Genomic DNA, 13,842 nt, shown 5'->3' on the forward strand with positions numbered 1-13,842 from the left:
ATGGATCCATCATGCCTTGTTACCACTGTGCAGGCTGGTGGTGGTGGTGTAATGGTGTGGGGGATGTTTTCTTGGCACACTTTAGGCCCCTTAGGGCTATTTGGGCATTGTTTAAATGACACAGCCTACCTGAGCATTGTTTCTGACCATGTCCATCCCTTTATGACCACCATGGCCCCATCCTCTGATGGCTACTTCCAGCAGGATAATGCACCATGTCACAAAGCTCGAATCATTTTAGATTGGTTTCTTGAACATGACAATGAGTTGACTGTACTAAAATGGCCGCCACAGTCACCAGATCTCAACCCAATAGAGCATCTTTGGGATGTGGTGGAACGGGAGCTTCGTGCCCTGGATGTGCATCTCACAAATCTCCATCAACTGCAAGATGCTATCCTATCAATATGGGCCAACATTTCTAAAGAATGCTTTCAGCACCTTCAATGCCACGTAGAATTAAGGCAATTCAGAAGGTGAAAGTGTCAAACACAGTATTAGTATGGTGCTCCTAATAATCCTTTAGGTGAGTGTATCTTTAAATTTTACAAAGAAATATACAAAATAAAAAATAAAGGGACACTTTCATTTTATAATTTGTCTTAAATCTCATTTTGCTAAGAAAATCGTATCGTGAAATTAGAATCGTGACTCGTATCGCATTGTGAGTTGAGTGAATCGTTACATCCCAAGTTGTAGGTCAATCCAATTGAGGTATTTCTGGATCGATTGAAACACGCCCCATAATCACAGTTCAATGGAGCAGTATCTGACTCATATTCTGACAACAATCTGAGTATGATGACGTCAGGCTACTTCGGACTATAAAGGTAAGAATAAAACGTTTTCACCCAAATTGTCACGTTTTCTGTCAGCATTTGACATATTTCCATGACTTTTCAAAGCACACAAATATGAAGAGGTGATTGGTTGTCTGTTGCTAAGTGTCTAGCTTTAACATTCTAACAACACATCGTTTCACACTGTACAAGTTTCGCACCGGAGCAAGGTTTCATAACCTCGGGTAAAAAGCAGTGCTTACCTCACTTCTAAATTACAAGTGTGAAAAGTTCCTTTACCCGGGGTTAAAAGCGATGTATAGAACGTCAATAACTCGGGGTAAAGCGCAGTGTGAAAAGCCCTTAAAAAACATCTGATCGAGGTCTGGTGGACCCAAAATAACATGACGTGTTTAAAACGGTCTAATTGACTGCTTCATTGATTAACTCAGTGCCTAGTTGATTTTGAAAATATGTTGTTTTGCACATCCCTATTTTGTTCATGGAAATAAGTAGTAGATTACTGCAAAAACACCAAAGGAACATTGTCTGACATTGCAGGCCACTTTCCCTAGGCTTGGGTCGGTCTACTTGCCATTGATTAGCAATAAAGCACCGCTACAGCGCTGACAAAAGCACCATAAAATACTGCCAACTCCATTGCCTTTAATTTCCCCTACCATAACAATAAAGAAGATTGATTCTTCCATTCCAGAACTCAGTTTGAGCAATTAAGAGAACAAATACTACTGTAAGGCTTTTTCATTCCCCGCCTCTCGACTTTTAGCGATATGACTGGAAGGACAAAAATAGACAGCGTTGTTTGGACCACAACTCAATGTTCGTGACAAAGAACTACCTATAGTGCTATCTATCCATCCAAACGGAAGGAAAGGAGGGGGTGGAGGAGAAATAGGGAAAGGGAGAGAGTGCAGGAGCAAAAGACGAGAGGCCCGTGGCACTGTCTAGAGGAGAGTTATCCGAAGACCAATGGCCAAATTGATTCCATCGAGCACTGTTCATCAGCCGCACAGTAGCACTAGGAAATATTCCCTCCTCCATCCGTCCTCTCCTATTAGCGCGGTGGACGAGTAATTTTTCTCTGGAAAGAGCTAATGGAAACATGCAGTAAATCACCACTTAAAGGAAGACAGAAATGTAAAGCTTCAGCTTTAATAAATTAAATAAATATATATAGGGAAAACTCTTTGGGAAACAATTGATCATTTATTTGCAAAAAACACTTTTGCGATTAGTCAATAATTATTATTGTTAACGCTATCTGTGTGTCACACCAAGGACGTTTAACATGTAGTTCATTTATGAAACTCTAGAGGGTGCAAAGTTCTTTCACATGCAGTCTTCAAGCTGCAATCCCATTGGTACAAACTGACTGGCCTCTGCTGATCCAGCAGCCAATGAGATTGCTTGCGCAACATTTAAATAGTCTGGTTCAGTGTTTGCTGAAGGCTAGTCCTCTGAAACCCTCTACCTCCACCAGCTCCACCTGCTTAGATCACTTAGATAAAGTGATTTATGTGTGTCTATTAACTCTTTCCCCGTCAGCATTTAAAAAAAAAAAAAAAAAAAGTTGCCAGCCACCGTCAGGGTTTTTGACCATTTACAGCAAATTTAATAGCCCATGGAATATTTTGTTTTATGAATATCTCATCATACAATATATCAAAAGAAAGAGCTGACTCTATTCTTTAAAAAAAAAAAAAATATATATATATATCACTGCATGAAAAAAGGTGTATCCGGACCCGTATACTCCTGTATACACTGCTGAAATTCGGAAGAATCCGGGAGTATACTGGCCGGATAGGTCAAATTCCATGGATCGGTATATATCCGTATACATCCGGAATGATACCAAATCGGATGTATGTTGTGGCCGTATACTTCCATGCTACAGCCATTTGTTGCCATGGCAAGTAATCCCATCAGGTTTTTTCAGGAGACATTTTCACACCTCTGAGCAGCTTTGCCTCCCATCCCCTATTGGCCTTTCAACTCAAACTGGATTGGTTGTTCTTTTAAAACCACTCCCAAAACCCAAACTGCTATTGGAGGACAGGGCACATTGAAAACCCAGTAAAGTGATTTTATTGGTTACTTTTAAAACTTAGCCCACCCAAGGCCTTATAGTTTAGTGATTTGATTGGTTATAGGTCAGCTATGCAGATACTGCTCATACACCATAAACCCCACCCCCCTCTCCCCCCAAAGAAAAACACACAAAAACAATTTAGGAAAATATGGAATATTTATTAAGGTATACATAACACATTACCAAGAGTATTTTAAACAAGCAAAAGAATAGAATGGAGAAACAAAAACAAGTGAACAAAATGTATTTAAAAGGGATGAAAATGTAAAGAACAAAAAAAAAATACAAAAATAAAGGCATTTAAAAGAAACAAATAAACAATATAAATATAACTATATAAAATAAACATAAGTTAAAATGAAAGGGTAAAAAAGGCATGAAAAATAAAATGAACACAACATATTTAAAAGTTGGCGATATAAAGAAATAAATACACAGTGTATCTAAAAATGTAACATTATAAAATTAGAACCAGAATGTTAAAAAAAGGTTATATAATATACATAAATGTTCTAAGTAAACAATAAAAATAAGTGAAAAAAAAAAAACTCCAAAGAGCATTGTAAACATATATTATAAAATGAATGGGGAAAAAAAGTGAGCAAATTCTATTTAAAGGACGGCGATGTAAAGGAATAAAAGAAAAAAAATGCATATAATATATGTTCTAAGTAAACAATATATATAAGTGGAAACATTTCCAAAGAGCATTGTAAAAATACATTATAATGATGCACTGATGATGTGACGTGTAGCATGGGTCAGCCTCTAGTCTGGTTCGTAGCACTTGGCAGAGCGCAGACAACCGTGGTTCGGTGGAGACCTCACCATCCACACTGGCCTTCCATCAACAACAGCATCATCTTTATCAGACATCTGCTCTATTGTTGCGTTCTCTCACAGGTCTCTTTCTGCGTTAGCTTGTACAACCCTGGACCTGGTCTCCAGCAACTGCAAAACATGACCCAGCAACTGCAAAACATGACAGTAATTTAACCACTAAAACACAGACTGTGTTTACATGTGCAACAATAATGCAACGATGTATTCTAAGAGTAAGGTCTTAATCGCAGGAAGGTGCTCACATGACAAGCAGAACTCTTCACTCCAGTTTACATGCAATTTGCATTATTCACTAATGAGTATGGTTATGTCACACTCAGATTTGATCAAAGTATTGGGTTTAATGTATAAGTTTAATCACAATATTGACAAAATCATATCTCCTAAAGAGAAAATAAATGCTTAGCAAGTTTCTTAACGTACCCTTCACTTTCTTTGACGGTTCTTTGCCATGTTCTTCATAGTGTGTCTTTTTTTGGGCCTTTTCAGGCTGAGCCAAAGACTACTTCCTCCGCGGTGTCTCAATATGTCTTGCAACCTGCTAAATAAATCATGAATAATTTTAATACCAATAAAAGTAAGCAAAACAAAGCACACATGGTAAATATTAATATAAAATTACTTTAAAAAAATAATACAATCTTTAAGATTACCTTTTACACATTCAGGGTCAACAGCTGTAAAAGTTGTACTTAATTCTTCAAAGGAAAATGGTCAAAGCGAGGTTGTGTGATGACTATTCTGGGGGAAAAGTTGCAGTTATAATTAATTAAATTCAGTGTTGTCATTTCAAATCCATATGACGTTAGTAGGTTAACCTAACATTTACAGTATACAATAAGCAGTCTTACCCAGTTTGTGGATCGTATTTGTGTGGGCTGTTCTCTGAATTGGGTTTCACACAAAGGCACCTTAAAGATTCCTGTAAAGTTTGAAATTAAAATGCGTTTAAACGGATTCACAATCTGCAAGAACCACAATATTTTCAAGTTTGAATAAGATGGCCATCAAAGTAACCGCTGGAGACAAAACACATAACGTTATTAGGCTAACGTTAATTGTAAGCCAACTTTGGTTTACAGGCACATTATATAACAATAACTGAACTTACCTCATGTTACGTGCCCTTTTAAATCTTTTCACGGTGTTGTTAGGCTCTTCCTGTAAGTTAGTCCGTGCTGCTCATACTTTTGCTCGAGAGAATAAAGACGATGGAGAGCCTCTTGGAGAAGATCAGCCTGTTCATGCTGTGCAGATATTAAAGTAGTAAGCTGACGAGATATAGCATTCTGGCCGGAGATCAGCTGCTTCATCAAGGCATTCACAGTAACTGGGCTTGAGCTTGAGGCTGCTTGTCCTCCTTTGTTCAGTGGAGTAGAAAAACTAAGGTTCCTTTTACTCTCCATATTAAATCTGTCGAAAATGATCGATTCCAAATCTCAACCAAACACCACAAAAAAACAACAATCCGTTCTCTGTACTTCCGGAAACAATGCGGAGGTTTCAACTTTCGCGCGCATGAAACAATACACTACTATTGGGTGCGCCTCCGTCCCCACCTTTATTGTGAGTGGTTGATTTCAAACCTCAAAACGCCCCCTCTTTGGCGCGTGTTGTTTGCTTGCTAATCCCCACTCAAACCACGCCCTCGGTATGACGCGTCGCAGGTGTATCTTTAATTTGGTGCAAAAATATAATGCTGGACATAATTATCTATCAACATGGAAGGGCAACCACCTGTTGATAATAATACGAGAAAGAGAGCTCGGCGGTTTTGCGACCACTGCAACTAGAATGTTTCACATGCATATTTTTATCTTCACAAAAAAAAGTTTTTTTTTCACAATGGAGCGATTACAGCTGAGACAAATCACAACACAGAGCTGCAAGTGAGTGCATGTGATGAACTTCATCCAGCCGAAATGAGACCTGTGGACTGGGATGGTGCTGGTATTCATTTGGGTAAGTTACTGAACATTTTTTTTAATGTAAAACCAAATGACAAGTAAAATAAGATGGTGATCATCAGCATTTGGTTTATATATTTACTGATGTCGTGCAACATTACACTGATGTACATGATCTGCTTTGGTTAGAGTTGACACACAATAGTGATTTGCTTGTTTTCAGAATGTAGTAAGTTTGTGTTTTTTCCAGTATAGGCATAAGTCTTGTTAATACATTTGTAACTTTTATTTATTACAAATTTGGTCATAGCTGTATTTGCTGAATATTTAAATCATGATGGGCCATTCATAACAATAACTAAAGTTATTTGGATAAACTATTACGAATGGCCCATTAACATTTCTATGCCCCATCATGACCCGTACACATGCTGTACTGTAAAGTGCATGATATGTGATTCTAAGGGATTTTAGTAAACAGCTGCTAACTTTAAGATAATGCTAGACAAATGCATAGCTCCAGCCATTAACCAATTGGTGTTGTGATGTTTCACTGTTTAAACTAAATCTTTGTATTTAGCTTGTGTATGTAAATTTGTGTGTAGCTAAAATCGTTGTATTGTTCTTTAATTGTTACAGAGGACATTGGAGACCAAGAGCAAGTTGATTTCTGCATATTTGAAGAAACCAAGCATTTACATGAGAACCAAGATTCAGCAGATCTGAAGGCAAGGCTCCTTACATTTAAATTGATGCACACAGACAGATGTGTATTGTTACACTTCTATTAATTTTTTCAAAAAAAAAAAAAAACTAACAAATGTCTTTTTTTGAAGAAGAAGAAGAACGCAATGAGCTGCTCAGGCTTTCCTTGGAGCTCAGTGAAACGTCTTCAGATGATGACAGTGACCATGAAGAGCAACATGTCTTTACAGATGGTCAGCACAGTGAACATTTGGATTTTAAAGATGACAAACCTGAAGAAGATAATGACAATAGAGACAGCTCTGCTTTATTACTTGTAAAGCTATTAGCAATAATGCTTTTAACCTGGCAAGCATTGTTCAACCATTTCAGACAATGCCATCACTGCACTGCTGCTATGCCTCAGACAAATGATGGCTCATTGGAAATATTCTCAGTGTTGATTGGTGTCTCCTGGGTTTGCCACTGTGGCCTTTGGGGACACACAAACTATAACACTAAATTTATGATCGAAGTTATTCAACTAAATATATAAATAAAATGAATTAATTAGGTCTTATTTAATTCTATAAACTATAATATTGATCTGCCAACATTGTTGACCCTACAGCCAACTAAAATTTTGTTGCAATACTGTCTCGTTTGACACTGTGAGGCTAATTTGAAACAATCGTCATTGTAAAAGCGCTATATAAATACAGTTGATTGATTAATGCAATTTGCTGGTATGATTCCCAAAACTTTATATTAACTAAGAAAATATACCAGTACGACAACTTCACTGAATATGCTGTCTGTCCAAAAAGATGATAAGCTTCAACGGCAAGGAATATCTGTACCCCAAACTAACCTATTGTTACAAGAAAGTAACTCAGTCATTAGAGACCTTGGTAAAAAAGACCTGGGTTTTTTAAAAAGAGAGGCGTGGAGAGAAATACAAATTCTTGGACGAACCAGTCCTCGACCCAAATGCAGAGCTGCGTGCTGGAGTCATTAAGAGATTTCTTATAATCAGTGTTAAAAACTAACACACGTCCTATACGCCATGTTGTTGCAAAGGTTTCGTGGTTGCACCCTCATCCAGACAGATGTTTCTTTGGGAACCCTGTGGAGGTGTGGCACACAGACTGATTGTGCAGCAGCGTTCCTACCTGTGGAACGTATTGCAGGGAGATGTGTACTAAGTACATATATTGTGCAGTTAAGTCAGACAAAAGAAAAGGTATCAGCCATAATTCCCATTTGCACAATGTTTGCGATTTAGCCCCATGCGATTTCCAACGACCTTCTTTTTATTCCTTTAATTTTATTTTGAGCATATCTGGGGTTTTTTGTGTTTTTAAAGCCATGTTTTCATTATTTCACATTAATGTACATTCCTTTTTATTAAATGTTATTGTTATTAACTGCATTTTGTAAAACTTCACAATAAATGTGTGTTATTCTAAAATGGTTGGTTAATTTTCCTTTATTTGTTCCATTTAATTCCTTAATTTAAATACGCTGTTTTTGTGACTATATGTTCGGGGTGTTTATTTTGTAGTGTTTTTATAAAAACTTTGATTAAGAGTCATAATTCTCAGTCCTGAAGTCCTCCCCTGCAATCTCCCTCTGAGAACAGCCAGCACCTCAGTGTCATTAACATATGAAAGGCCTTCTTCACACCTAACAGTCACCAGTCCTAGCACCCAGCAGTGTTTCAGCTGTATATTTCCGTGAAATTTCACGGATGCCTGTATATGTCCGCATATGTGAGGTTTCCGGGTGTATCTTGAAATATACTGTTCCGTGTTACTCTGATCCGCTTTTTCCCCACATACGTCCGGTAAACCTCAAATTACACAGGAGTTTACCATGCCCGGATAATGCCGTATTCCAGGGTTTTCATGCAGTGTATATATATATATATATATATATATATATATATATATATATTAGCTTCTTGCATTCCTTTTTTATCAACACTTGAATATAGGTTTCATAAAAAAAGGTTTCCTAAAAAAGCAACATTTTGCACAAAATCGCGTTTTTATAAAATACTGTTTCCAGATCAGATTCAGAGATGATCAAACACAGATGAGGAGATCGAGTCCATCAACAACCCAAATCCTTCAGTCCTGTAGCTCATCCTGGGTCGACCTTTCATTTACTAACATTAGGCAGTTTTGATTTATATGATGTTTAATGTTGATGATCACATTATTTTTCATTTGCATCTGCTTACATACCATTGCTTGTTTTACTGCGTTTTCCTCAGGTGTTTTTTGATCAGGAGATTCAGTGCTCATTCAGAAGATGTGCAATACCGCCCCTTAGCGTCTGACAGTGAAAACACGGAAACTCTGACAATTCTGTTTTTGGCCTGGAAGCGGCCTGTATTTCTCACAAATAACGGAAAATTGCGTATTTGGCAGGGAAAGAGTTAATTCAGCAGCAGAAGCTGAGTTACTTTGTGTGTTAGAATATTGCGTTACTTCATGTGTTATTTAGTTACTTTTTATGGAAAGTAATGTGTTGTGTTACGTTTTCTCACCTGGGCTTGGCTTGCTTTGTTTTTTAACAAAAAAAAGTAAACATTTTGGCAAATGTCAAGACACTTTCACACAAGTGAAAGAATAAGCCTCAGGCTGAAGGAAACACAAATTCATTGTGGTACAGTAGACAACACTCAAAAAAATAAAAAACCTTTCAGCTGTTCTGACATTCGGGATAGCAGAAGAATAGGATGCAGGAGAAAACCCAACCTGGCCTCACAGAATTCCCTGCAATGAACACAACTCCTGAACTCAAAATCTGTGGCAGTTTCACGGAATAACCAAAAACAAAACAAAAAACCTCGAATGTGGGTAAGTTTAATTTAAAAAAAGCAACATTTGTAGCAGAAATCCAGATGGGATTCAGGATGATGATCAAAACACAGATGGAGTAGATGGAGTCCATCAATACCCCCAAAGCTTCACAGTCCTGTAGCTCGTCCTTGGGTTTTGATTTATATTCTGTTTAATATTGATGATCACGTTATTTTAAAAATGCGTATGATTACATATGCTCTTGTCCGTTTCTGCTTCTTCGCATGATTTTTGATCCAGAGATTCTGTACTCTATCAGAATATGTGTAATAGCACCTCCTACCGTATAACAGTGAAAACGCGGAAAGACAGAAATTTAAATCAATGGCGGTGAAAGAGTTCAAATGGGTCCAAAGAAGAGGTTTTTAAATTGGGGACAACAGACCCCCAGGAGGCTGTAAGATGGTGCTACATTTTAGGGCTGTCAAAATGGTTGAAAAGCTAAATTCGAAATTCCTTCATAAATATTAGCAAAATATTAATTCTAATTATATTTGAATTCTAAAGGCAATAGTTAAAGGACAACTCCGGGGAATTTTTTTGTTAATCTTGATCGTTTTACGTTTTGGGAGTACAGTCTATATATAAAAAATAATAATAATAATAAAAATAAAAAATAAAACGGATTGGTGCTTGCAACACGGAGCTGTTACAGTTAATGCCCAGAGCTCCCACTGTCTTTGTGCCTCTTAACAGACACAAAATGCAATTAAAATGTCTGTCCAACATGAACAGGTCCCTTACATGACAACGAGTTACGTGTTTAGCCACTTAGCCATTTTTTAAATTCACCTGTTTTTTTTTTGTTTTTTTTTTTTTTTTTTTTTTTTTTGTAAATTTAACAAATATTCAAAATACAAATTTTTATTTCACAACCCTACTACGTTTCAGAAATTAAGAAAAAAGAAAAATATTTAAAAGGATTATTATGGAAACCATGAGATAAATTGTAACGTTGTATTCTATTGACAACCATAGATTTTAATAGTAAAAAAGTGTGTATAATGTAGTTTTATTTAAGTGAACATAATTCTCTGAATATATTTTTCCACAGACGAGCCCTAGCTTTTCCCGGAGGTCCACAGGCCCTAGCTTGAAAATTACGTAGTACCATGTGAGAGACCTGCATGTTGAAATGTGGGTGAAATAAAAACTTGGGTTCGTACAAAGCCAATGGAGCAAGTGTGAAAAAAGCCTCAAAGTCTAAAATGATGTCACAGGCCATTCGGCAGAGATCTGTGTCCCTGGCTGGTCCCTCAAATCACATTATGAACATCCCTGATTCGCCTTGACATCCCCTGACATCATCTCTGCGAAGATAAATTCATATACTGCTGTTGGAGGCAATAAATTGACAGGCGGACCAAATGGTGTTGATGATTTTGGACACAAGAGCATGACTGTCTGTTTGTCATGGCCCCTCACTGAGGCTCAGGTTGAGCAGAAAAGCACATCATTAGCGATGTTAATTAAAGGGTTAGTTCACCCAAAAATGAAATTTAGATGTTTATCTGCTTACCCCCAGTGCATCCAACATGTAGATGTCTTTGTTTCTTCAGCAGAACACAAATGAACATTTTAACTCAACCGCTGCTGTGTGTAGGTCATATAATGGGGTGAATGGGTAACAAGTCTTTGAGATCAAAACATAACATACAAACAAAAAAAAACATGCTCAGGCAACGTGCACAAAAACCCTGCTGCTCCTGACGACACATTGATTTCTTAAGACACGAACTGATCGGTTTCTGTGAGAAACAACAGTATTTATGTTATTTTTTTACCTCATATCAGACGAATCTCAACTAGTGTTCCCATCGGCAGTAACTTCCGTCTGATGAGGTGAAACGAACATGATCATAGATGTATATCATGTAGTTCCTCATTCGACCGATCCACGCAGGCACTAATGAGGAATCTAAAATATATATATGATTGATATTGCATGCGCTTGACCTCACCAGACGGAAGTTACTGCTGATGGGAAAACTTGATGAGACTCGTCAGGATATGAGGTAAAAAAAAAAAAAAACATAAATGCTGTACGGTTCGTGTCTTAACAAACCAATGTGTTGTCAGGAGCAGCAGGGTTTTTGTGCACGTTGTCTAAGCATGTTTTTTTTTGTTTGTATGTTTTGCTCTCATAGAATTGTTACCCATTCACCCCATTATATGACCTACACACAGCAACGGTTGAGATAAAAAAATCTTCATTTGTGCCACCTACATGTTGGATGCACTGGGGGTAACTAAGCAGATAAACATCTAATTTTACCTTTTGGGTGAACTATCCCTTTAAGTTTCGACCTGTCCCTGTGACACCGGGGCCAGCACACCTGAGGGGCCACAGACAGACCCGGACTTCAGCCCACCAGCCACTTACAAACCAGCTGATAGATGCCAAACGATAAAGCACTTAAAACACAAAGAATGAGGCAGCGTAAAAAAGTAAAAGCTGGGATGGAATTGGAAATGCTAGATTTAGTTCAAGAGCTCTACATGAAAAATGTATTGTTTATTTAGCATTAAGCTGCAGTCTCTTTAAAGTGAGTGTTCTGTTTGTCTGAATCCAAGAGGTAAAAGCACAGCACAAGTGCTCTTCTAAACAGCCAGCCTACTGAAATATAAACCCAATAAAAATATCAAAAAAGTCTCATAACATTTGAGGCACTTCTCTGCGTCTGTCTGTCTATCTGTCTTTTTACATTATCTATATAAATACTACACTGCATAAAATGCTTTTCTTCTTATATTTGTTGTTTCAAGTCCGAATATATATATTTTTTTTTTTCTAAAATCAAGATGTTTTTTGTGATATTTGAACTAGAAACCCCCCCCCCCCCCCAGTTTAAATATGTTACATACAAATATAATAAAAATGTTTTTATGTGTATTTATACATCCTGTTTTATAAGTATATCCATAATGATGAAGTGTTTTGTTTATGAAGCATTAGATTTTTCAATTGTATATAATCAATGTTTTATATATATATATATGTGTGTGTGATCCCATTATTGTGAGGATTTAGGCCTTTGACTAGCCTATACGTACTGCTCTTCTAATCTTTTGTCTAGTTTTTCCCATTTTGTGATTTTTCCAGTGAGAAATGTTCCACCTGCGTCCTTCACGTCAGGCCTGGGGCTGCTGCCGCCGCCATCTCGCATTTGCATGAGTCTGTGTAACCAATTCCAATTTCAGGCAGAATTTGTTTTCCACACCCCATCCTCAAGTTTTAATTATAAATTGAGGCGTGCAGAGAAGGAGCCCAGCGTGTTTCGGGTGGCTATTCACACACCGCCACAACTGAACCATGAAATTATTCGTAGGTCTAATCATTGACTAAACAATAAAACATTAATTCAGGGAAAATGGATCAAAGTGAGGTGTTCCCGAATGGGATTGGGGTCCTAAGAGAAGGAAAACACATTATTATCGAAACCTGCAGCAATATATATATATATATACACACACAAATTTTAGGTATTTTAGTCACACTGCATAAGAATGAAATTAGCGCTTTGTAGAAAAATTAAGATTGCATACTTGGCAATGCAGGTTACTTAAGTGTTTCAAATTATATATGTAAGAGTTGTGATAGTTCACAGAAAATTCTGTTATCATTTAATCACCCTCATGTTGTTCCAAACATGACTTCTGCGGAACATAATACAGAAATTACAGATGCACAGAAACAAATATTCTAGTCTAAATCTGAAAATTCAGGGTGTGCTTGGCAACAACAACAACAAAAAAATCTATTAAATTAATAAATCAAACTTATTTAATAATCAACAGTCAAATAGCTAAAATATTAAAATTGCACATAATTTTGTAAACACCTAGGGTCTAATTCTCACAATTAACTAGTTGCTTATGATCATGCATAATACTAGGATATTGTCTGTTTATTAGTAAAATATTGTTCACATGATGACGGATAGAGAAGTGATGGGCCGTTGCCCATTGATCACGCCTCTTGTGCTCTGATTGGTTGAAGGACTATCCAATTGCATACAGAGTCATTTGAACTATACCCGTTGATCACGCCTCTTGAACAGCAGAAAATAGAGAGCAGACCAATGTTCAATCATAAATTAAGCTTGGTCTGGTAATAGAAGACAAGTTAGTTTGTGGTTAAACACTGAATAACTACAATAACCTTGGTCCAATTGTCAAAAATCCCCTTAAAAAAACTAAACCTTGTGGAAAGCCTTCCCATAAGAGCTGAAGCTGTTAGAGCTGCCAAAGGGTGGACCGACTCCATATTAAACCCTCAGGATTAATAATGGGATGGCATTAAAGTTCATGTGCATGTAAAGGCAGGCGACCCAAAACTTTTGGCAATATATATCATAAAAATTCAATCCAGAGACATACAATGTATCAATACACCTCTTCTACAATGAACATGTTTTGAATGATTTAACTTTTCTATTTTTTTGTAAGTCAAAAGGTCAGGGTGGTATTTGTCCTGATATTATAATAAAGAAAAGAATGAAATTCTGTCTTACAAAGAAATATTCGCAGCTCATTAATTTCTGAAACACTTTCCGTCTCCGCAGTGGAAAACAATACATTGCACTGTATTTTGTTCACGCACAACGAGTTTAAGTTGTAACCCGAGTCTTTTTATGCTGTTATTT

At 37.0% G+C, this 13,842-nt stretch overlaps 1 protein-coding gene and 1 long non-coding RNA gene across 2 annotated transcripts in view; both read right to left on the bottom strand.

Moving 5' to 3' along the window:
• prkn (parkin RBR E3 ubiquitin protein ligase) overlaps positions 1 to 13,842 on the bottom strand; it is a 237,836-nt gene that overhangs the window by 193,555 nt on the left and 30,439 nt on the right. The gene's annotated exons all lie outside the window — the stretch shown is intronic.
• On the bottom strand, positions 3,485 to 5,874 carry LOC137045171 (uncharacterized). The gene is made up of 4 exons (XR_010898711.1): positions 4,587 to 5,874; positions 4,389 to 4,476; positions 4,159 to 4,276; positions 3,485 to 3,843 (listed from the first exon to the last, which is right to left on the bottom strand). It is a non-coding gene; the product is annotated as an uncharacterized lncRNA (long non-coding RNA).

Source organism: Pseudorasbora parva, chromosome 17, assembly GCF_024679245.1.
Source record: "Pseudorasbora parva isolate DD20220531a chromosome 17, ASM2467924v1, whole genome shotgun sequence".
NCBI lineage: Eukaryota > Metazoa > Chordata > Actinopteri > Cypriniformes > Gobionidae > Pseudorasbora > Pseudorasbora parva.